At 39.0% G+C, this 26626-nt stretch overlaps 1 protein-coding gene across 2 annotated transcripts in view; it reads right to left on the bottom strand.

Annotated features, from left to right (window-relative positions):
* Positions 1–26626, bottom strand: part of TPGS2 (tubulin polyglutamylase complex subunit 2) — a 76832-nt gene that overhangs the window by 31033 nt on the left and 19173 nt on the right. The gene's annotated exons all lie outside the window — the stretch shown is intronic.

Raw genomic sequence — 26626 nt, 5'->3', positions numbered from 1 at the left:
AAAACAGAGACTGGAAAAAGAGACAAAGAAGAGTCATATAATGATAAAGGGGTCAACACAACATGAAGATCTAACAAGTGTAAATACCTATGTGCCCAAAATAGGAGCACCTAAACATGTAAAGCAAATATTAACACAGCTAAAGGAAGAAATGGACAATAATACAATAATATTAGAGGATTCTAACACCCCACATATATCAGTGGATACATCATCCGAACAGAAAATCAATACACCAGTGGCCTTCAATAACACATTAGACCAGATTGATTTAATAGATATAAACAGAACATTCCATCTAAAAAGAGGAGAATACATATTCTTTCCAATGCATATGGAAATGCATTTCAGGACATGAAATGAAGGAAATGAAGGATTTCAAGACAGATCACATATTAGGCCATGAAACAAACCTCAATAAATTTAGGAAGACTGAAATCCTATCAAGTATCTTTTCAAACAACTGTGGTATGAAACTATTAAAAAAATAACAACACTGGAAACCCTCCCCCTCTCCAAACATGTGGAAGGCTAAACAACATGCTACTAAACAACTAATGGGTCAATAAAGAAATAAAAAAAATACTGTGACTAATAAAAATGAATACACAACATTCCAAAAACTATAATGTAGCAAAAGTTGCTCTTAGAAGGCAATTTATAGTGATGTAGACCAAACTAAGAAATCAAGAATAAAAATCTCTAATAAACAGTCTAGCTTTACACCTACAGAAACTAGAATAAGCAGAACAAATGAAGGGCAAAGTTAGTAGATGGAAGGAAATAATAAAGAGCTGAAATTAATGAAATAGACTAACAAGAAAAAATAAAAAAGATAAATGAAACTGAGACCAAAATGAAACTGAGACCTAATTCTTTGAAAAGATAAACAAAAGTCATAAACTTTTAGTGAGATTCATCAAGAAAAAAGAGAAAGAGCTCAAATAAAAACAACAATGAAAGAAATTACAACTGACACCACAGAAATACAAAGGATTATAAAATACTGCTACAAAAAATTATATGCCAGAAAAGTGGACAATCTAGAAGAAATGGATATATTCCTAGAAACATACAATCTTCCTAGACTGAATCAGGAAGACACAGACAATCAACAATTAAAAAAGGGTTAATACTTAGTACCTATCCTTCTCAAAACTATTCCAAAAACTTGAAAAAGGACTTCCTAATTCATTCTACAAGACCCTGACACCCAAATCATATAAAAATCCCTGATGAACATGGATGCAAAAATTCTTGACAAGATATAAGCAAACTGAATTCAACAATATATTTAAAGGATCATATACCATGATATACCATTAAATATATTTAATTCTAAATGTAGAATTTACTCCAGGGATGAAAGGATAGTTTGGTATCCGTAAATCAACCAATGTGTTATATACAACACAGTAACAAAATGAAGGATAAAACTCAAGTGATCATCTCAGTAGATGGAGAAACAGCACTTGACATAATTCAATATTCATTTATGATACAAATTCTCAACGAAATGGCCATATATAACAAATGCACAGCAAACACCATACTAAGCAGTAAGAAGCTGAGAGCTTTTCCTCTAAACTCAGGAACAAGACAAGAATGCCCATTCCCACTTTTACCCAACATAATTCTTGAAATCTGACAATAAAAGAAATAAAAAGAATCTAAATTGATAAGAACTAAGTAAAACTGAACTATTTGCAAATGACATGATACTCCATACAAAACCCTAAAGACTGCACCTAAAAAACTATTAGAAGTAATAAATTCAGTAAAGTTGCAAGATACAAAATTAACAAAAAGAAATGTGTCGTGTTTCTATACACTACCACCAATCCATCAGAAAGAGAAATTGAGAAAACAATCCCATCAACAATTTTGTCAAAAAGAATATCTAAAAATAAATTTAACAAAGGAGGTGAAAGATCAATACTCTGACAACTAAGTAACATTGATTTAAAAAAATTAAAGTTGACACAAATTAATGGAAAGAGATACCATGCTAATGGATTAGAAGAATTCATACTGTTAAAATGTCCATACTACCCAAAGAAATCTACAGATTCAGTGCAATCCCTATAAAAACACCAATGGTATTTTTCACAGAACTAAAACAAACAATCCTATAATTTGTATGGAACCACAAAAGACCCTGAATAGCCACAGCACTCTTGAGAAATAACAAAGCTGGAGGTATCACACTCCTTGACTTCAAACTATACTACAAGGCTATAGTAATCAAAACAGTATGATATGGTCACAAAAACACACATATAGACCAACAGAACAGAATAGAGAGTCCAGAAATAGACCCATTCCTGTATGGTCAATTAATCTATAGCAAAGGAGGCAAGGATAGACAATAGGGAAAAGACAGTCTCTGCAATAAACGGGGCTGGGAAAATTGAACAGCTACATGCAAAAGAATGAAATTGAACCATTTTTACACCATACAAAAATTTTATCTCAAAATGGATTAAAGACTTGAATGTAAGACCTGAAGGCATAAAACTCCTAAAAGAAAACACATGTAGTAAACTCTTGGACATTCTTCTCAGCCATAATTTTTTGGATCTGTCTCCTCAGGCAAGAGCAGAAAAAGTAAAAATAAACAAAAAGGACTCCATCAAACTGAAAAGCACTTGCACAATAAGGGAAAACAACAACAACAAAAAAGGCAACATATTGGCTGGGATATAATATTTCCACATGATACATCCAATAAGGGGTTAATGTCCAAAATCTCTTTAAAAAACCTCATACATTGAACACCAACCCTCCCCACTCATAATCTAATTAAAAATGGGCAGAGGACCTAAATAGACATTTCTCCAAAGTAGATGTACAGATGGCCAACAGACACATGAAAAGATGCTCAACATCACTCATCATCAGGGAACTGCAAATCGAAACCACAATGAGATCACCTCACACCAGTCAGAATGGCCAGTATAAAAAAGACAAAACATGTTGGTGAGGACGTGGAAAAAAGTGAGCCCTTGTGCACTGTTGGTGAGAATGCAAACTGGTGTACTCAAGAAAACAGTATGAAGGTTTCTTAAAAAATTTAAAAAAGCACTACAATATGATCCAGCAGTTCCTCTTCTGGGTATTTAGCTGAAGAAAATGGATACCCTAATTTGAAATTCCTACATTTACAGCAGCATTGTTTACAACAACCAACACATAGAAGCACCCTAAGTATTAATCAGTAGATGAATGGATAAAGAAGATGTGGTGTGTGTATATGTATATATATGTAAGTAAATATTTAAAAATGTTTATATTTGAGAGAGAGAGAGAGTACAAGTAGGGGAATGGGTAGGGACAGGGAGAGAGGGAGACAGAGGATCTGAAGTGGGCTCTGCACTGACAGATGATGCAAGGCTCAAACTCACAAACCATGAGATCAGGACCTGAGCTGAAGTCAGATGCCTGATGGACTGAGCCACCCAGGTGCCCCTGTACAACAGAACATTATTCAGCCACAACAAAGAATGAAATCTTACCATTTTGAAGAAAATAGATAGACCTAGAGGGTAATTATACTTAGTGAAATAAATCAGAGAAAGACAAATGCCATATGATTTCACTTATATATGAAATCTAAAAAATAAAACAAAATGAACAAACAAAAACAGACTCATAAATACAGAGGACAACTGGTAGTTGCCAGAGGGGAGGGGAGTGAAGGATATACAAAATAGGTGAAAGGGATTAAGAAGTACAACTTCCAGGTGTAACATAAATTAATCACAGGGATAAAACACAACGAGAGAATAGTAACACTGTAGCAACCTTGTATGGTGACAGATGGTAAAAAGGACTTACTGTGGTGATTATCTCATAAATGCATATAAATTTCAAACCACTGTATTGTACACTTGAAACTAACATAATGCTGTATGTCAACTATCAAAGAAAAAAAAAATAGTGGCTGAGTGGATTAAGAAACAAGACCCAACTATATGCTGCCTATATGAGACTAACTTGAGCTTTAAGGACACATACAGACTGAAAGTGAAGGGATGGAAACAGACAATTCATGCAAATGGGAACCAAGAAAAGCAGGAGTAGCTTTACCTATATCAGACAAAAATACCGTTTAAGATAAAGATTGTAATAGAAGACAAAGAAGATCATTATTTAATGATAAAGGGGTCAATCCAACAAGAGGATATGACATTTATAAATATTTATACACCAAATATAGGAGCACTTAAATATATGAATCAAATTATTAGCAGACCTAAAGGGAAAAATAGACAGCAATACAATAATAATACGGGGCTTCAATACCCTACTTTCATTGAATAACAGATTATGCAGACAGAAAATCAATAAAGAGACAATGGATTGAAATGAACATTAGACCAGATGAACAACAGACACAGAAAATTCTATCCAAAAGCAGAATTCACATTTTTCTTAAGCACACATGGAACATTCTTCAGGAATCATATGTTAGCCCCAAATCAAGACTTAATAAATTTAAGAAGATTGAAATCATATCAAGTATCTTTCTAATCACAATGGTATGAAACAAGAAATCAATTAGAAGAAAACTGGAAAATTCACAAATATGTAGAGATTAAACAACTTGGTCAGAACCAGCAATGACTCGAAAAGGAAATCAAGAGAGAAACAAAAATATCTTAAGACAAATGAAATTGGAAATACAAGATGCCCAAATTTAGGGATTTAGCACAAGAAGTTTTTTGTTTTTTAAGTTTTATTTATTTCTGAGAGAGAGCGAGAGAGTGTGTACAATGGGGGAGGGGCAAAGAGAGAGAGAGAGGATAGAGAGAGAATACCACTATCTGTGCAGAGCCTGATGGACTCAAACCCACAAACCGTGTGATCATGGCCTGAGCTGAAGTCTAACACTTAACCGACTGAGCCACGCAGGTGCCCATATTTAGCACAATTCTATGAGGGAAGTTCATAGTGATAAATGCTTACATTAAGAAATAAGAAATTCCTCAAATAGGCAATCTAACTTTACATCTCAAGGGACTGGAAAAAGAGGAGCAAAACCAAAATTAAAAGAAGAACATAACACAGAACAGAGCAGAAATAAATGAAATAAAGTCTAAGAAGACAAAAGATTAGTGAAACTAAGAGATGTTTTTTGTTTTTAAGTAAACAAAATAGATAAGCCTTTAGTTAGATTCCCCAAGAAAAAGAGAGGCCTCAAATCAGAACTGAAAAAGACGTTACAAGAGATACCACAGAAATGAGAAAAACTAATACAAACAATTGCATACCAACAAATTGGAAAACCTAAAAGAAATGAACAAATTGCTAGAAACATACAACCTACCAAGACTGCATCATGAAGAAACAGAAAATCTGAACAAGCAAATTACTTGTAGGGAGATTGAATCAGTAATCAAAAACTTCCAAACAAAAGCCTAGGACCAGATGGCTTCATAACTGAATTCTACTAAACTTTTAGCTAATTATTTATACAAATCCTTCTCAAACTCTTCCAAAATACATGAGAAAGGAACACTTTCAAACTCATATTATGAGGCTGGAATTACCTTGATACCAAAACTAGACATAGACACTGTAAGAAAATAAAATTATAGGGGCCCCTGGGTGGCTCAGTTGATTAAACATCCAGTACTTGATTTTCGCTCCGATCACGATCTCATGGTTTGTGAGTTCAAGCCCCATGTAGGGCTCTGCACTGACAGCACAGAGCCTACTGGGGATTCTCTCTCTCCTTCTCTCTGCCCCTACTACTCCGCTTGCTCATGCTCTCTCAAAATAAATAGATAAACTTAAGAAAAAAAATTACAGGCCAATAAACATGATGAACATAGATGCAAACATTCTCAACAAAATATTAGCAAATTGAAATCAATAATACATGAAAGATCATACACCAGGATGAAGTGGGATTATTCCAGTGATGCAAGGATGGTTCAACATTCAAAACTCAGTGTGACACGCTATATTAACAAAATGAAGAATAAAAACTATATGACCATCTCAAAGGATGCAGAAAAGGCATTTGACAAAATTTAATATATATTCATGACAAAAACTTTCAACAAACTGGATACAGAGGGAACATACCTTAACATAGTAAAGCCTATATAAGATAAACCCACAGCAAATATTATACTCAAAGAGAAGCTAAAAGCTTTTCCTTTAAGATCAGGAACAAGATAATGATGCCCACTCTTGATACAGTGCTGGAAGTCTGAGGCAGAAAAATCAGGCAAGAAAAAGCAATAAAAGGCACCCAAATTAGAAAGGAAGAAATAAAAGTCTCTATTTGCAGATGACCTATGATTTAGAGGAAACTCTGAAGACCTCACCAGAAAAACCCTATGTGAACTAATAAATTCAGTAAACTTGCAGGATACAAAATCAATATACAAAAACCTGTTGTGTTCCTATACACTAATAACCAACTATAGAAAGAAATTAAAAGAAACTAATTTATAACTATGTCGAAAAGAATACAATACCTAGGATAAATTTAACCAAGGAAGTAAGAGTGCTATACACTGAAAATTTTAAGACACTGAAGAAAGAAATAGAACAAAATGAAAAGATACCGTGTTCATGGATTGGAAGAATATTATTAAAATGTCTATACTATTCAAAGAAATCTACAGATTCAATGCAATCCCTATCAAAATTCCAATGGTGTTTTTCACAGAAACAGTAAAAACAATCAAACCTAGTCTTGTAGAATCACAGAAGACTCCAAAAAGCCAAAGTAATCTTGAGAAAGAACAAAGCTAAAGGCAAAACAGTTCCTAATTTCAAACTGTATTACAAAGCTATTATAATTAAAACCGTGTAGCATGAAAACACATAGATTGACTGAACACAACAGAGAGCCCAGAAATAAACCCATGCATACATGGTCAATTTCTGACAAAGGAGCCAAGAAAATACAACGCAGAAAGGATAGTTTCTTCAATAAATGGTATTAGGAAAACTGGTTCTTTCTTTTAAATNGAGAGAGGAAATATCCTGAGCAGGCTCTATGCTGTCAGTGCAGACACCAATGGGGGGCTCAATCTCATGAACTGTGACATCACAACCTGAGCCAAAATCAAGAGTCAGATGCTTAACTGACTGAGCAACCCAGATATCCCAAAATTCGGCCACTATCTTACACTATGCACAATAATCAAGTCAATCTGGATTAAAGAGTTGAATGTAAGACCTGAAACTATAAAACTCCTAGAACAAACCATACAGGGTGATCTCCTTGACATTAGTGTTGGCAATGTTCTTTCCTATTTGGCACCAGAATCAAAGGCAATAAAAGCAAAAATAAATAAATAAGTCAGATATATCACTTGTTATGTACAGCAAAGAAAACCACCAATGAAAAGGTAACCTAGTCAATGGGAGAAAAGTATTTGTAAATCATTTACCTGATAAGGGGTCAAAATCTAAAATCTATCCAGAACTCATAAAACTCAACAGAAAAAACAATCCAATTCACAAATGGGTTTAGGAACTACATAGACATTTTCCCAAAAAACACAAATGGGCAAAAAGTATATGAAAAGGTACTCAACATCATCATCAGGGAAATGCAAATCAAAACTACAATGAGGTATCACCTCATACCTGTTAGAATGGCCATTATCAAAAAAGACGAGGCGCCTGGGTGGTTCAGTCGGTTAAGCATCCGACTTTAGCTCAGGTCACCATCTCATGACTCGTGAGTTTAAGCCTCACGTCTGGCTCACTGCTGTCAGCACAAAGCCCACTTAGGATCTTCTGCCTCCCTCTATCTGCCCCTCCCCTGGTCTCGCTCACTCTCTCTGAAAAATAAACATTTAAAAAAAGACAAGTGTTGGTGAGGATGCAGAGAAAAGGGAATGCTGTGTACTGACGCAGTCACTAGGGAGAAGTGTGGGGGCTCCTCAAAAAATTAAAAATATGAACTACCATATGATGAAGCAACTCCACTTCTGTGTAAGTAAATAAAGAAAACTAAAACACTAATTCAAAAAGATCTAGGAGGAGGCAAGATGGAGGAGAAGTACGGAGCTCAGTACATTTCACTCGCCCTTATCTCTCAAACGGAGAAGGCCTTGAAGCCATAGGAACCCTTACAGAATCCAGGAGTTTGGGAGAAAAAGGAGACAGAGACTGCTGAGAAAATCTTACAGCATGAGTGTGAACTGGGGGAAGATAAAATCAGGCTGGGACCAGGGGCACGGAAGGAGAGGAGGGAGCCCCCATTGTGGGGAGCTGTGTGGTGAGTCGAGGGGAAAAGAAAGAGCGGCTGAAACTGCTCAAGGCACTGTTCCTGTCCCTGGAGAAGAGAAAAACCTCGGCTCAGGACACAGAGGGATCCAGTTTCCAGCTGTGCAGCTGACCTTGAGCTGGAGGCACTGGTCCTGGGCAACGGCAGGAGAAACTGCTCCTCTGCTCGCCAGCTCGACCTGGAGGGGACGTGGCAGCTGGAAGCCGCTCTGAGCTCTTCTGGCTCCGCTCGATTCCCAGTGGGAAAGCGGCCAGCTTGAAACTGCTCAGAGGGACTGGGCCTGCAGGTTTATATTTCAGGTGGTATCAATGGTGTGTGTGGACTAAGATCTGGAAAGGAGGCCTGGCTTCAGATACAGAGCACGGCCCACCTTGGCTACGCCTGGGGCACAGGGAGATTGTACCCAAAAGAGTGAATTGCAACGCTTGGTTCGAGAAGGGACTGGGGTGCCGCCATTTTTCTCCCCACAACCACCAAGGCGGGACCTCAGGGAGTGGCCTGCAGGAGGCTGTGGAGGCTAAGACCTGCCTACACCAAACCATACCCATCCCATCCCTGCTAGAGACCTGAGACCTGCTTTTTTTTTTTTTTTTTTTTTTTTTTTTACCAGAGCCCGGGGCAAGACCAACATGGATGAACTACCATGACTAATTCTAGATCAATTCTTTCTATTCAAATATGTTTTCCCTTGTCTCATTCCTTTCCCTCCCCTCTGCTGGACTGGCACTCTGGTCACTGGTTTGCTTAAACAGTCACATTTAATTCATTCTCTAGATGTAGATTCTACACCTTCACCACTACCTTTCTATCTCTTTCTCTCTCTCTCTCTGGAGTAATCAGACTATATAGTTTCTCTGAGTAACATTATCTTTGTTTCTTTCTCCTCGCCTCTTACCATATTCTCCTCTTTCTCTCTCTGAATTAAGCCTCTTAGTCTCTCTGCCTGGTCATTTCTCTTTCAATTTTGCTTCCTCTCCACCCTGTCACTTGTCTCTTTGTATATGCTTTTCCATCAGCACTGCATATACCGGCTCTTTATTTGTAGCTGGGAATTCTGGTTTTATGCTTTTAGACTGTCCTTTGTTTTTTGGGCTTTTTTCTTTTTTCTTTTCTTTTTTAATTTTTATTTTTGTTGTTTTACCTCCTTCCTCTTTTTTCCCCTTCTTTTTTCTTTCCTTTTTCTTTTTCCCTTTCAGTTTGCATGTGTTTTAGATTTGTCTGTGCAGTTGTGTGTCTTTGTTTCCTGTGTGTTTGTCTGTCTGTTTTCTTTTCCAGGGCTACCTTGAGAAATAAGCCAAAGTACACAGGGTGGAGAGCCCCAAACTCCAGTGAGTAAGGAAATAAAATAACCAAAGTCTCAACAAGAGAGACCAAGAGACACCATTCAAAGAACACTTCCTGAAAGGACAGGCCCTGGACAGTCAAAGAGCCTTCTTTAACACAGCAGAACTCACAGGTGCAGAGTGCATAACAAGCTTTTAAAACTAAAAGCTAGCCAAAATGACGAAATGGAAGAACTCTCCTCTAAACAAATTCCAGGAAGAAATGATAGCTAAAGAACTGCTCAAAACAGATATAAGCAACATAACTGAACAAGAATTTAGAACAATAGTCATAAAATTAATGCTGGGCTCAAAATAGGCAAGGAAGACATCAGAGAAACTATAGCTACGAAGACTATGGAGCTTAAAAATAGTTGTGATGAATTAAAAATGCTATAAATGAGATGCATAATAAAATGGACGCATCCAATGTGTGGTTTGAAGAGGAAGAGAGGAGAATAGGTGAATTAGAAGACACAGTTATAGAAAAAGAGGAAGCCGAGAAAAAGAGAGATAAACTAATCCAGGAACACAAAAGGAGAGTTCGAGAGCTGAGTGATACAATCAAATGGAACAATATCCGTATCATAGGAATTCCAGAAGAGGAAGAGAGAGGGAAAGGTGCTGAAGGAGTCCTTGAACAAATTATAGCAGAGAACTTCCCCAATGTGGGGAAGGAAACAGACACTGAAATCCAAGAGGGACAGAGAACTCCCCTCAGACATAACTTGAATCGATCTTCTGCATGACATATCATAGTGAAACTGGCAAAATATAAGGACAAAGAGAGAATTCTGAAAGCAGCTAGGGAGAAAAGGGCCCTAACATACAAAGGGAAACCTATCAGAGTGGTGACAGACCTATCTACTAAAACCTGGCAGGCCAGAAAGGCATGGCAGGAGATCTTCAATGTGATGAACAGAAAAAATATGCAGCCAAGAATCCTCTATCCCGCAAGCCTGTCATTCAGAATAGAAGGAGAGATAAAAGTCTTTCTAAATAAATAAAAATTGAAAGAATTTGTCACCACTAAACCATCCCTACAAGAAATCCTGAGGGGGACTGTATGAGGGAAATGTTGCAAGGAAAGCAAGATACCAGAGACACCACCACAAGCATGAATCCCACAAAGGACATGACGACTCTAAACCCATGTTTTTCAATAATAACACTGAAAGTAAATGGACTAAATGCCCCAATCAAAAGACATAGGGTAGCAGAATGGATATGAAAACAAAATCCATCTATTTGCTGTCTACAAGAAACTCAGTTTAGACTGGAGGACACCTTCAGATTAAAAGTAAGGGGATGGAGAAATATGTATCATGCTACTGGAAGTCAAAAGAAAGCTGGAGTAGCTATACTAATATCAAAAAAACTGGACTTTAAAATAAAGACAGTAGCAAGGGATGGAGAAGGGCATTATATGATAATTACAGGGTCTATCCATCAGGAAGAGCTAACAATTATAAATGTCTACCCAACAAATATGGGAGCACTTAAATACATAAAACAATTAATCACAGACAGTAACAATCTTATGGATAAGAATGTGCTAATAGCAGGGGACATTAATACTCCATTTACAGCAATGGATAGATCAACTACACAGAAAATCACTAAAGAAACAATGGACTTGAATAACACATTGGCCCAGATGGATTTGACAGATATATTTAGAACTCTACATCCTGAGGCCATGGAGTTCACTTTCTTCTCAAGTGCGCATGGCACATTCTCCAAGACAGATCACGTACTGGGACATAAAGCAGCCCTCAATAAATATAAAAGAACTGAGATCATACCATGCGCACTTTCAGATCACAACGCTATGAAACGTGAAATCAATCACAGGAAGAAGTCTGGAAAACCTCCAAAAACAGGGAGGTTAAAGAACACCCTACTAAAGAACGAATGGGCCAATGAGCCAATTAGAGAAGAAATTTAAAAATATATGGAAACAAATGAAAATGAAAATACAAACAATCCAAACTCTATGGGATGTGGCAAAGGCAGTCATAAGAGGAACGGACACAACTCTAGGCCTAATTCAAGAAATTAGAAAAAACGCAAGTACAAAATCTAACAGTGCACCTGAAGGAAGTAGAAGTAGAGCAACNCAAAGCAATCTACACATTCAATGCAATCCCAGTCAAAATTGCACCAGCATTCTTCTCAAAACTAGAACAAACTATCCTAAAATTTGTATGGAACCATAAAAGACCCTGAATAGCCAAAGTAATATTGAAGAAAACCAAAGCGGGAGGCCTCACAGTCCCAGACTTTAGCCTCTACTACAAAGCTATACTCATCAAGACAGTATGGTATTAGCACAAAAACAGATACATAGACCAATGGAATAGAACTGAGAACTCAGAACTGGACCCGCAAATGTATGGCCAACTAATCTTTGACAAAGCGGGAAGAGAATCAATGGAAAAAAGACAGCCTCTTTAACAGACGGTGCTAGGAGAACTGGAGAGCAATATACAGAAGAATGAAACTAGATCATTTTCTCATACTATACACAAAAATAAACTCAAAATCGATAAAGGACCTAAATGTGAGACAGGAAACCATCAAAACCCTAGAGGAGAAAGCGGGAAACAACCTCCATGACCTCAGCTGCAGCAACTTCTTACTTGACACATCCTCAAAGGCAAGGGANGCATGGCAATGAGAAAGAATGAAATCTGGCCATGTGTAGCAACATGGATGGACCTTGAGGGTGTTATGCTGAGCGAAATAAGTCAGACAGAGAAGGACAGACACCATATGTTTGCACGCATAGGAGGATTAGGAGGAACTTAACAGAGGACCATAGGGGAGAAAAGGGGGGAAAATAGTTGGGGAGAGGGAGAAAGGCAAACCATGAGAGACTCCTGAATGCTGAGAACAAACTGAGGGCTGATGGGGATGGGGGTGAGGGGAAGAGGGGTGATCAGCATGGAGGAGGGCACTTGCTGGGATGAGCACTGGGTGTTATATGGAAACAAACTTGACAATAAACTATTTAAGAAAAAAAAAAAAGATCTATACATCCATGTTTCACCGTAGCAGTATTTTCACTAGCCAAGATATGGATAAAACCCAAGTGTCTCCCAATGGATGAATAAAGAAAGTATAGTAAAGACACACGTCCGTGCATGTGCACACGCACAGACACACAGACACACACACAGACACACACACACACAGACACACACACACACACACACATGCACATAATGGAATACTATTTGGCCAGAAAAAGAATTTGCCATTTGTGACAATATGGATGGACCTCAAGGGTAGTATGCTAAGTGAAATAAGCCAGACAAATACTGTATTGTTTCACTTTTATGTGGAATCTAAAACAACCAAGCTCTGAGATACAAAGTACAGACTGGTGGTTGGCAAAGGCAGGGGTTCAGAGTGGGCAAAAGGGGGTCCAAAAGTACAAACTCCCAGTTATAAATAAGCCTTGGGGATATAATATACAGCAAGGTGACTATAGTTAACAATACTGTACTGTGTATTTGAACGTTGCTAGTAGAGTAAACCTTAAAAGTTCTCATCATAAAATAAAACTTAAAATTATGTACGGTGATGGATGTTAAGTAAATTTACTGTGGCAATCATTCAAAATATACATATATATCAAACCGTTATGTTCTACACCTAAAACCAATACACTGAAGTATGTTAATTATAGCTCAATAACATTTAAAACAAAAACAGTTCTCTTAGAGAGGCAGAGTCTGCAGGGCAGAGTTACCAGTTTGATCTGGTTTTGCCTCACCAGATAAGGCAGTGTTGGTGTTGCTCAGCTGTGACACTGGGTAGGTGGAGAGGGAGGGGAAGGGGCAGAAGCAGCAGCTGAGGCCATGGCTGAAGGAAACAAAGTGTGAGAGGAGGCTCTAGGCACAGTTCTGCTGATGCTGGAGGAAAATAATCGCTGGCTTAAATTCCAGACCCATTCTCATAAATTATTTCCTGAAACAACATTTGGATAAATGAGAACATCTTCAAAGTAAAGAATATATACTTCTAGAGCATTTAATGAACCTAATGGTTCTGAAAGTTCTTAGAAAGTAAAAATGTATAACAAGACATGAACAAGTACTTCAAATGAATAGCAAATCATCTAATCTGTGGTGGAAGGAACAAAGGAATAGCTTAAGATCTTTTCAGGAGGAACTGGGAACACGCCTTAAATTCTAAGTGACCCATTTGTGCATATGCCTAATCAGTCTTCTCTAGCCCATCAAGCCCCTGGAGTGTACAGAAAAATGGGTTCAATTCCTTTCCTGGCCCCTTCAGGCTGTCATGGTTACATAGACAAAGGGGCAATATATTAGTAACTCGGTCTAAAACTTCTGGCTTTTTAGACCCCTTTGAGATGTGATACCGAACACTGCTATAGGTCACGCTGCTGGTCAGTTTAGGCAGGCGATTCGTGGCCAAGTTAGAGTCTAGCAGGATGGTCTGAGTTTACTTCCCAATTCGGCCCCTAGCTGAGTGACCCTGAGCGTCACTTGAACTCTGTGAATCCAGGTTCAAGAATGATCTCCAAGACAGTCTAAAAAACACCAGAGGCAAGAGGCGATGTACGCTTGGCAGGAAGAGAGAAGACTAGGTAATTAAAATTTTAGAACATAACATCTTCATTCAAATATCCTAGGTGAGAAGCAAATTTCAACCTTGCAGGTAACTTTAAACAATGTTTTAAAATTACTAAATGCACAACAGCTGTCATTTTAATGAAATGGGTTTTTCATTTTCCTGATCTAAGAACTAAAATATGCATTGTGATCAGTTTTTGTTTGCTATCTTCACCATCTAGTTCCCAATCTCACAGATGTGTGACCTAAGGGATTCTGAGTGCTTGGCTAACTCACTTATTTTCTGACTTAGTAAACTGTCTGGAACTAGGGCTTCCTCCTAGTGCCTCCTGAATGGCACATCCTATGTGCTCTCAGGGGAACTGTGAACACAGAATGCCTTTCTTCCATCCCCAGAACCCTAGCACAGGAAGCCTACGGCTGCCAGTGTTCTGACAAAATTCATGTTCCTTCCGTCACCCCCAAAGCCCAGCATCTACTCTGAGATTTTGGTCACTAGTGCCATCTAGTGGTGGATACGTGGAAACTACTGTCTATCAGCCGTTCTAAAGGGGACACCAAGAAATCCCAGCCCATTTTTAAGTTAGGCTGAAGAAATCCATCAGTAATGATTATAATCTTTATTATAGTATTTATTTTGCTCATGGAAGAAATTTTGATATTATTTTATACCATCATTTAAAAATTATTCAGGATTTATAAACATTAAAATCAATGAAATCAAGTATTTAATACACTGAGATATTAACATAAACCTACAAAATGTCAAGTAGAGTTCCTGAAAATCTTAATCCTGCCCTGACATTTTTTCATGAATCACTGTGGGCCCTGGCTCTGCGGCTTCCTTGCTGCAGACATCACCACCAGGAAGCCCACACTGTGGCTGCTCCTGCAGCGCAGTGCGTCAGTCCCTTCCTTCTGGGTGGGGCTGTCAGGGTGCCACTTTTACATGGATCCTCTCCACTGGCCAGCAACTCAGAGCTACTGACATTTCAATTTTTCTCCTGCCCAGTCTGGAAAGAGGCCGCTCTTCTGTAGGTAACAATCTGCCAACTTCAAGGGGCTTCTCCACACCAGGTTCATGTGTCTTTATTTTGTGGGGTGTGGGGAGGAGGGAGAAGATTGGCGGAAAGTGAATGTAAGAGGGGAGGTATGAGGATTGGAAGGATTTGGGGAGAAAGTCAAGAAAGGAGAACCACACTGCTGACCACTGTCTGAAATTATTAAGGTGGCACCTGTGAAGTAATGCAGCCTCTGTGTAGCCCAAAGCTGATTTTGTCACACGGTTCCAGTTTTCATTTTCCTTTCCTTCTCCAGAGGAGACTATCTACAGTAGCTTCTTTGAGCTCCCTAGAAAGAGGCTACCACAAGCACTATCACTGCTTCACCAGTTGAAGGACTTGAGCCACTCTGTTATAAGCTTCATTCTCCTTCCTGAGCACTGCCTGAGCTTTGAGGGAAGGGCTAATAAGAGCTGTCCGCTCTCTCCCGCTCACCTTCTCTACTGTGGGAATCCTGTATCCCTCTGCTCCCTCCCTTTCAGAGGCCACTTCACCGGGGAAGCAGGCTGGGCAGCAGATGTAGGACGAGGCAGGCGTAGGGGCGAGAGCCAGAAATTACCGTTTCTGAAGGTGCCTGTTCATGCTGGGCAGGCTCTCCACACGCCCGTTTGCAACCACAGCAGAGAAAGAATTGCCCGGGAGGTCCATCGTACTAAAATCAAACTGGAAACTTGAGGCAACGAGGACAGTTGCATCTAATGGAAACTCTTCACAGGGAGGATGTCCCATGTGGTGAAAGGAAAATCTGTTGGGGCTGAGGAGGGGTGGGGGAGGCCTTCAGAAGAATTCTCAAATATATTCTCAACATCCTGCCTAAAGGGGGGGGTGGGTGCCTAGTGAACTAGAATCTTTTGTTCTGGTGGGTGGCCTATGAAAGGTGGGGTCTGAGTTACTTAAAACTCAGAGGAGAGGCAACATATTCCTCCCCAAATCCTTTCTGCACACAACCACCAAGTGTTCCTCTAAAGATGCGTGATGAAAAAGATACATGAATATGGGCCTGTGTGGGGCACCACGGCCTGGAGAAGCTCTGTATATGGTAGACATTAGCCAAGACAACCTTCAAACGGCAATGCCCCCAGCTTAACAAGTCAGCAGGTTTCTACAAATGGGGGAATGTGTGCGGGGAGCCCTTGCACCCGAGGCCTCCTTGCTTCTGAGATGTTGGCTGCAGCAGCCAGACTCTCAGGGCCCACATTAAAGCATGGCAGGCTACCTTGGGGAGGCTCTATACTCTTTGCAACCTTTGTTTATTTATCTAATTCACTCATTCCACACTTTCATTAAGTGTTATGGAATAAATACTGTGTTGGGACTAAAACCAGAAAGGAACGAGGCAAGGCACAGAGGAGGCTGTGGCAGATATACAGGTTGCTTCTTCAAATCCATTCTCCTCCTTGACAGAACCCTAACTTTGTCTGAGATGGCCACGTGTCGGGCTCAGCACCAGTCTTCCTCCTCTGCAACGAGTGCAGGGCATTAAACTATCAACCCGAGTCCAATGAGGGAAGGTCTAGGAAAACTTTCACTCCCCTGTTAAAAGGTGACAGATGTGGCTGGGAACCTCCGTTCCCTCCTTCCTGCCCTGAGCTGCAGGTGACAGGTGTGGCTGCATAAAAGAACAGGCTGAGAGAATTAATGATAATGGCTTAACACGTTAGGCCTGATGAACCTACTGCAACTGTCCATCTCAGGTCTCGTTACCCAAGAAATATCAATTCCTATGTGTTTAAGCCGTTCTTAGTTTAGTATATTTCCGTGAGCCAAACATATTTCTAATTTCTACAGAGACAAATATGTAACTGGTAAGTGTGTGGAGATAGAGGGGTAGAGGGTGGTACCACAGACACTACAGAGACAGCTGGGTAGAGAATGGAGTAGTGGACAGACAATCAGGAGATGTCACGTGAGAGGAAGACAGGTTTAGCAGCACAGAGGTCCCTAATGATGTGTGACAGTGGTGTCCACGGGATGGTGGTGTAGAAAGACAGGCTGTGGAAGTGTAAAGGCTGACTGGGAAGTGAAGGACGGGGATAGTAATTCAGACCAAGGGTTAGCAAATTGTGCCCCTCCCCGCCCCCCGAGTACCTCCACCCCGCCACCCATTTTTGTAAATGTTTATTTGGGACCTAGTCACACCTGTGCATTTCAGCACTGCCCGTGCCTGCTTTTAGTGCTACCATGGCAGAGATGAATAGTTGAGGCATAATACAGCTTCAGAATCTAAAACAGTTACTCTTTGATCCTTAAAAAAAAAAATGTGCTGACCCCTGATTTAGACAATTTTTCTCCATGCGACGCTGTGCAAACAAAGGAACAAATGGCCAAGTAGCTAGAGGGAGACACAAGGTTACAGGTTTTGTTTTTAATTTTAAAGAGATGGAAGGTCCTCTAGGAGAGCTGCCAGCGCAGCGGGCAGAAGCGAAGCACGGGAGGGGGACGGACTAACCCACGGAGAACACAGAGGAGCTCCCGGAGCACAGCGGGAGCATGAGGTGAGGGGCTCCCTGGTGACAAGGTGTCACAGCCTGCTCCCTCCCACTAGGGATGCTTACAATAGATTCATAGCAGGGCACATGAGGGACAGATCCACAAGAAGGTTCAGAACCCACTCTCTGTAGACTGTAGAAAAAGCGAGCCTAAAAGGAGGAGATATGCTGCCAAATCATTTGGTCTCTGTGGGCCATAGTTTCACCACTAGTAAATTGAATTTTTATCTGGGGATTGGAAAGTCTAACCAATCAAGAATTGTAAAGCACTCTGCAACTATGAAATGTCGCTGAAATACTTAATAATAGAAGTCTCCTGACATCAGGATGCTGTGACTATCAGGAGGCAGGTGCTTTCATGGGGCCTGAGGGATGAAAAGCTCAGTACAGACATTAGGTCTTACTAACTACCATCATTACAGAAGGCAGGCAGCAGACACAGTGAACATGAATCATATAACTACATAAACCAGGCAGATTGAAACTGCTTTTTAAGGAAGAAAAACGGGTGCAATACATTAAAACAGAAAGAGGTGGTTTTCCTATGCCTCTAATCTGAGGAGACTGCTGCAGGTATGTGGTCATTTAAGTTTTAGTTTTCAATCTTTTCCTCCTGCATTTTTGCCAAAGAATCACAAGATATTAGAAGTGGATGAGTCCTTCAAGTATACTGATTTCGAACCACTTATCTGTGATGAACATGAGACCCAGAGAAGAGGTACTATCTAGCCAAGGGCCTAGAGCTGCCATAAGGCTCCTTCCTACCCCAGGCTGTTTTTGTCTAGTCGTGCCTCCACAGCCTTAGCCCTGTATTTTATCTCAATGGGCTTCCCCCAGGGCTGCATTTGCCCAAAGGGGCAGGGCAGCCGCAGGGAGCCTCTTCTCCAAGGGCCTCAAGGGCCCCATATATTCATGCAGCTATGCACAGCAGGTGTACTGCATGGTAGCAGGGCCCTGGCCAGGGTGTCTCTAAGCAGGTAAGTCTCAAGAGTCAGTCCCCCAAGCAGCGGGGATTATCACCCCTGCGGACCCTCCCACTTCTCTGGTACAGGCACTCTCTGGAGCAGGCACAAGTCAGGGGGCCCTGCCATGCCTGCTCCTATGGAAAAATGCTCTTTAGTAACCACTTGGGTAAATAAGTGGGGTAAGGCAGTTTCAGATCTGCTCAAGACTTCCATCTTCCACTGCTTAAATGACAAAAGTAGGTATCAACAAATAACACATAAAGCACTGTCTCTATTTTGAATGAAAAAATTATTACATTTCTAGATATGTCTCCTCAGACAAGGGAAACAAAAGCAAAAATAAACTATTGGCTACACCAACATAAAAAGGTTTTGCACAGCAAAGAAAACCATCAACAAAACGAAAAGGCAACCTACTGAATGGGAGAGCTTATTCACAAATGGTATATCAAATAAAGGGTTAATATCCAAAATATATAAGGTACTTATACAACTCAACATCAAAAACACAAATCATCCAATTACAAAATGGGCAAAGAACCTGAAAAGACATTTTTCCAAAGACATACGGTTGCCTAACAGACACATGAAAAGATACCCAGCATCACTAATCATCAGAGAAATGCGAATCAAAACCATGAACAGATAATCACCTCACACCTGTCAGAATGGCTAGAATCAAAAACATAAGAAACGACAAGTGTTGATGAGATTGTGGAGAAAAAGGAACCCTCCCTTGGTGCACTGTTGGTAGGAAGGTAAACTGGTGCAGCCACTGTGGAACAGTATGGAAAGTCCTCACAAAATTAAAAATAGAACTATCCAACAATCCAGTAAATCCACACTGGGTATTTACCCAAAGAAAATGAAAACACGAATTCAAAAAGATACAGGCACCCATGTTTGCTGCAGCATTATTTACAGTAGCTAAGATTTGGAAGATGAATGGATGAAGGGGCGCCTGGGTGGCTCAGTTGGTTAAGTGTCCAATTCTTGATTTTGGCTCAGGTCATGATCTCATGGTTTATGAGAATGAGCCCCCGTTTAGGTTCTGTGCTGCCAGCACAGAGTCTGCTTGGGAGTCTCTCCTCCCGCGCCCCCCCCACCCCCGACGTCCTTCGCCTGCTTGCACATGTGCACTGTCTCTCTCAAAATAAACATTAAAAAAGGATGAACAGATGATGAAGATGTAGTATATATGCACAATGGAATATTACTCAGCCATATAAGAAAAATGAAAAAAAAAAGAATGAGATCTTGACATTTACGACAATATGCATGGACCTGGAAGGTTATTATATTAAGTGAAATAAGTCAGAAAAGATAAATACCATATCATTTCACTTATATGGGGAATCTAAAAAATAAAACAAACAAGCAAAGAAGTAAAAACAGACCCGTAAATGCAAAGAACAAACTGATGGCTGCTGGGGGAGGACAGAGGGTGAGCAAAAGTGGTTAAGGGGAGAGGGAGGTACAGACTTCCAGTTATGGAATGAATAAGTCCTGGGGATGAAAAGTCCAGCAGAGAATACAGTCAATGGTACTGTAATAGCGCTGTATGGTAACGGATGGTAGCTGCATGTGTGGTGAGTACCGCACAGTGTACCAGCTTGTCGAATCACCATGTTGTACACCTGAAACTAATGTACACTGTATGTCAACTATGCTTCAATAAAAAAAAGAAAAAATATTATAAATAATTTACACTTTTTAGGTTATGAATCCCTTTCAGAATTAGAAGAAATAGCTCTGCAGAAAAGGTACACATTAGTAAATCTGACATATATTTTAAGAAGTCCCACTTCCCATTTATGGACTCTTAGGGGGTCCCTAGACCATACTGTTCATTGTTCACCCTCTATCCATCCACACAACTAAAAGTGATTATCTCTAGGTGGTGAAGTCCTAGAGGACTTTTCATCTTTTTATCCTTTTTTTTATTTTCCAAATTTTCTAGAGTGATTATGTTTTGTACGGCACAACCAGAAAAAAAAGTGTGAGATAAAAACTGAGTCTTAAAAACAAAAGCACCAAGACTCTTCTATTGTCTGTGTCCATACATTAGCTTTTAAGTGTCCAACAGGCTCCAGAAAGCTCAGCCATGGAACTGCACAAATGAATTTCTATGTTACTGATCCCAATACTGTTTGTACTTTAAATATGCCATATTTTACTGTAATTAAGTCTAGGATATTTCAAGGAAAGCACTCAATGGAAAATTCCAAGTCACTGTATCTTTATTCCAGGTGCTTTCACAGAAATTGCCCCAATTGAGTTTGTCTGAGAAAATGTTCCACTGACTGTCTCAGTCAGCTAACAGTCTCTCTCTCTCATGTTTCCCCTTTATGTCTTCAGATCTCTGATGGCGATTTATCCAGCTCTATAACTGCATTCTCNTAGATGTAGACTCCAGCCCTAAAAAGCAGCCATGGAAGGCATGCTCCCAATGAATAAAGCACAGCACAAGTTAAACTAGGACAAATAAATAAAGTCATCTTCGACAGATCTGAAGAATATCTGGTATAAGACCCAAGGAAGAATACGCCTCAGAAATTACTTCATTAACTAAGTACATAGTATGACAAAGCCTTGATGGTGTTCTACCCAGGACAAGGCTTTCCTGCCCTCTCATCCTCCTACCCTCCCACCCAGGTCAATGAACTCAGGCTTCCAAGCCAGGAATCTCCTTCTCTTTGGCAGACAGAAAAACACCAGGCTCTCACTCACAAAAAAGCACTCTGCAGCACTCCGTAAAGGGCTGACTTAGGCCTAGAAAGGATCAGAGGGCTGTAACAATGTCAACCAGGTCAGGATGGCAAAGTTGCACCAGAATCTGGCTCTGCCCGAGCAGCCGGCAAGAGTTCAGCAGATATACACTGTTCTAAATTTCTTTTTCTACTGTGAACTGTGAATGGAAATGGGGGTGAGTGAGCCCGTGAGAAGTTGGGAGTGCTGGCTGAGCAGAGGGCCTGGAGAGAAACCTTAACTACCAGTTACAGAGCTGCTAAAGAAGGTGCTGCTGGCTCAGTCCACGGCGGGTGAGCCTTGCTGGCAGGGACTGAACACACATACATACCGGTGGATGCTTTGCGGCACAGGGGAAGGCTACCACAGTGCTGCTCTCCATTATGAGGGCAGTCTGCCAGAGCAGACAGGGTCATGCTTAGATAAGACAAGTAACTCTAAGTTCAAATTCAGGCTCTGCCCCTTGGTAGCTCTGTGAACCAGGACAAACTCCTTAACCTCCCTGGATCTCATGTTCTTCATCTATAACATGAAGATATCAATATCTACCTTGCAGGGTTATTATGAGGATTAACTAAAATAAATATACGATGTGTGTTAGTAAGCACTTATTAAATGGTAGGTTAATCCACCCCCTGCCCCCCCATCAAATCCATTTGCTATTCCTCAGACACAGTGACTTTTCCAAAGCAGAAATCTGAACTTCCTAGTTCCTTCCTTAAAACATTCCAATGGCTCTCCTTTGCTCTCTTAAAAAAGAGCAAACTCCTTTGAAATGAAAGACCAAAAGTGTTAGTATAGAGGTAGGAAACAAAAAGCAGTAAAAATGGATATTGCTATAAAAAATCAGTCAAGGAACTCACAAAAAAGGTTATAAAACATAATAACACATATTGAAAATGTAGAGAGGAGAAAAGAATGGGTTCAAACTTGAACGACCATCAACCTAAAACAGATTGCTATAGGCAGAAGAGGTTATATACAAACCCAATGATAATGATCTATAAAAAAATCACTGATAAATCCACAAAGAATAAAGACAAAGAAATCCAAATATAAAGAAAAGCATTAAAGAAAATCAGCAAACCATGAAAGAAAAAGGATAAAAGAAAACCTTCAGAAACAAACATACAAGTAAGAAAATAACAGTAAATATATATCTATCAGTAATTACTTTGAATGTAAATGTACTAAACACTCCAATCAAAAGACACAGGGTGACAGAATGGATAAAAAACCTAGATCCATCTATACGCTGTCCGTAAGAGACTCATTTTAGACCTAAAGATACTTACAGATTGAAAGTGAGGAGATGGAAAGACATCTATCATGCAAATGATGTCAAAAGATAGCCAGAGTAGCAATACTTAACACTGGACAAAAGACTTTAAAACAAAACTGTAATAAGAGACAAAGAAGGATACTTATATAATAATAAAGAAGATAATCCAACAAGATAGAACAATTGTAAATATTTATGCACCCAACACAGGAACAGCCAAATACATAAAACAGCTAATTACAAACATAAAGGAACTAATCAATAATAATATAATAATAGTAGCAGACTTTAACATCCCACTTACCTCAATGGACAGAGCATCTAAACATAAAATCAACAAGGAAACAATGGCTTTGAATGACACACTAGAACAGGTGGATTTAACAGATACATTCAGAACATTCCATCCTAAAACAGCAGAATACACATTCTTTTCAAGTGCACATGGATCATTCTCCAGAATAGATCACATTAGTCCAGAAAACAAACCTCAACAAATTGAAGAAGATGGAAATTATAACATGCATATTTTCTGATCACAATGCTATGAAACTAGAAGTTGACTATAAGAAAATATCTGGAGAGATCACAAATACATCAAGGATAAAGGACATGCTACTGAACAATAAATTGGTCAGCCTAGAAATGAAAGAACAGATCAGCAAAAGTGGAGCTAGGAAAAGAACAAACAGCAAAAGGAAATAATAAAGACTAGCACAGAAATAAATGATATAGAAGACAAACAAACAAAAAAACTCCAATAAAACAGATCAAAGAAACCAGGAGCTATTTCTTTGGAGAAAATCAATAAAACTGACAAACCTCTACTCAGGCTTATCAGGAAAAAAAAAAGAGAAAAGACCCAAATCACAAACAAGAGAGGAGAAATAACAACCAATCCCAGAGAAATACAATCATAAGAGAATACCAACAAATAGGATGACCTAAAAGAAATGGATAAATTTCTAGAAACATATAAACTACCAATACTGAAACAGAAATAGAAAATTTGAACAGACTGATAACTAGCAAAGAAATTGAATCAGTAATCAAAAAACTCCCAATAATCAAAAGTTCAGGACTAGAGGGCTTCACAAGGGAATTCTACAAAACATTTAGAGTTGATACCTATTCTTCTCAAACTAGTCTGAAAAACAGAAAGAAAGGAAAACTTCCAAATTCATTCTATGAGGCCAGCATTACTCTGACATCAACACCAGATAATGACACCACTGAAAAAGAGAACTACAGGCCAATATCCCTGATTAACATAGAGAAAAAAAATCCTCAATAAAAATACTAGGAAAACAATCCAACAATACATTAAGAAAATCATTCACCACGATCAAATGGGGCTTATTCCTGGATTGCAAGGGGAGTTCAATATTTGCAAATCAATCAACCTGATATATTACATCATTAAGAAAAAGGATAAGAACCATATGATCATTTGGAAAGACACAGATGAAGTTTTAGGCAAAGTCAAACATCCATTCATGATAAAAACCCTCAACAAAGTAGGTTTATAGGGAATATACCTCAACATAATAAAGGCCATATATGAAAACTCCATAGCTAATAATCATCCTTAATGGGGAAAAAGAGTTTTCCCTAGGTCAGGAACAAGACAAGGATGTCTACTCTCATCACTTTTATTCTACATAATACTGGAAGTCTTAGCCACAGTAATCTGACAACAAAAAGAAATACATGGGATCCAAATTGGTAAAGAAGAAGTAAGACTTTCACTGTTTGCTGATACCCTGATACTCCATTCAGAAAACACAAAAAAGACTACAGCAAAAAAAACTTCTAGAATTGATATTCAGTAAAGTCACAGGATACAAAATCAATCCATAGAATTTTCTTGCGTTTCTATACTCCAATAATGAAATAGCAGAAAGAGAAATTAAAAAGAAAATCCCATTTCCAACTGCACCCAAAATAAGATACCTAGTAACAAACCTAACCAAAGAGGTGAAAAACCTATACTCTGAAAACTATAAAGCACTAATAAAAGAAATTGAAGACAACACAAAGAAACAGAAACACAGTCCAGGCTCACGGATTGGAAGAACAAATATTGTTAAAATGTCTATACTACTCACAGCAATCTATGGATTTAATGCAATCATATCAAAATACCAACAGCTTTTTTCACAGAACTAGAACAATCCTAAAAATCACAGAGAACTACAAAAGACCCTGAAGAGTCAAAGTAGTCTTAAAAAAGAGAGAAGCTGGAGGCATCACAATTCTGGTCTTCAAGTTATATTACAAAGCTGTAGTAATAAAAACAGTATGATATTGGCACAAAAACAGGCATATATATCAACAGAAAAGAGAACCCAGAAATAAACCCACATCTATATGGTCAATAAATCTTCAACAAAGCATGAAAGAATATCCAATGTGAAAAAGACAGTCTCTTCAACAAATGGTTCTGAAAAAGCTGATCGGCAATGCGTGAAAGAAAAAAATTGGACCACTTTCTTATACTATATGCAAAAATAAATTCAAAGTGGATTAAAGACCTAAGTGTGAGATGTGAAACCATAAAAATCCCACAAAAGAACACAGAAAGTAACTTCTTTGACATCAGTCACAGCAACTTTTTTTTCTAGACTTGTCTCTTGAAGCAAGGGAAATAAAAGCAAAAATAATCCACTGGAACTACATCAAAATAAAAAGCCTTCCCACACAGTAAAGAAAACAATCAACAAACTAAAAGGCAATAGACAGAATGGGAGAAAATATTTGAAAATGACATAACTAGTAAAGGATTAATATCCTAAATATATAGAGAACTCATAAAATTCAACACCCAAAACACCAATAATTCAATTTAAAAAATGGATAGAAGACATGAAGAGACGTGGATGACAAACACATGAAAAGATACTCAAATCATCACTTATCAACACAAAAGTGCAAATCACTATATTGACAGTCTCACTCCTATCAGTATGGCTAAAGTCAACAACACAAGAAACAAAGAGGTGTGGGGGAGGATATGGAGAAAAAGGAACACTCAGGTACTGTTGGTGAGAATGTATAATGGTGTGGCCATGGTGGAAAACAGTATGGAGGTTCCTCAAAAAGTTAAAAACAGAATAGCCTATGTCCAGCAATTGCACTATGGAGTACTTACCCAAAGAATAAAAAAACACTGATTCAAAGGGATACATGCAACCCTACATTTATATAGTAGCATTATTTACTATAGCCAAGATATGGAAGCAGTCTAAGTCTCCATGGACTGATGAATGGATAAAGAAGATGTGGTATATAAGTATAATGGAATATTATTCAGCCATAAAACAGGAAATCTTGCCATTTGGAAGGACATGGATGGAGCTACAGTATCATGCTGAGTGACATAAGTGAGTCAGAGAAAGACAAATACTGTAGGATTTCACTCATATATGGAATTCAAGAAACAAAACAAAGAAGCAAAGGGAGAAGTGAAAGAGTGAGAGAAAGAGTCTTAATTATAGAGATCAAACTGATGGCTACAGAGGGGAGGGAGGTAGGAGGGTGGGTTAAATAGGTGATGAGGATTAAGAACTGCACTTGTCACGACGAGCACAGGGTGATGTACAGACTGTTAAAATTACAGCATTGTATACCTGCAATTAATTTAACACTGTATGTTATCTAACTGGAATTAAAATAAAAAGTTAAAAAAAATAATAAAGCACAATTTCATGATGATTTAAGAAGCCTGCATTCCCTGGTCCCTGCCAACCTCTCTCGCTTGCTCTCTTATGCACCAGCCACAGGAACCTTCTTTACGCTCTTGGAAAATTTAATCCTTCCCATTTCAAGGCCTTCCCACAGGCTGAAAACCCCTTCTCAGATCCCATCTGTCTGGTTAACAACTTCACATAACTTC

Source organism: Crocuta crocuta, unplaced genomic scaffold (assembly GCF_008692635.1).
Source record: "Crocuta crocuta isolate KB4526 unplaced genomic scaffold, BGI_CrCroc_1.0 scaffold231, whole genome shotgun sequence".
NCBI classification, from domain to species: domain Eukaryota; kingdom Metazoa; phylum Chordata; class Mammalia; order Carnivora; family Hyaenidae; genus Crocuta; species Crocuta crocuta.
The sequence above is the reverse complement of the archived record's forward strand: the minus strand, read 5'-3'. Positions and strand labels throughout refer to the sequence as shown.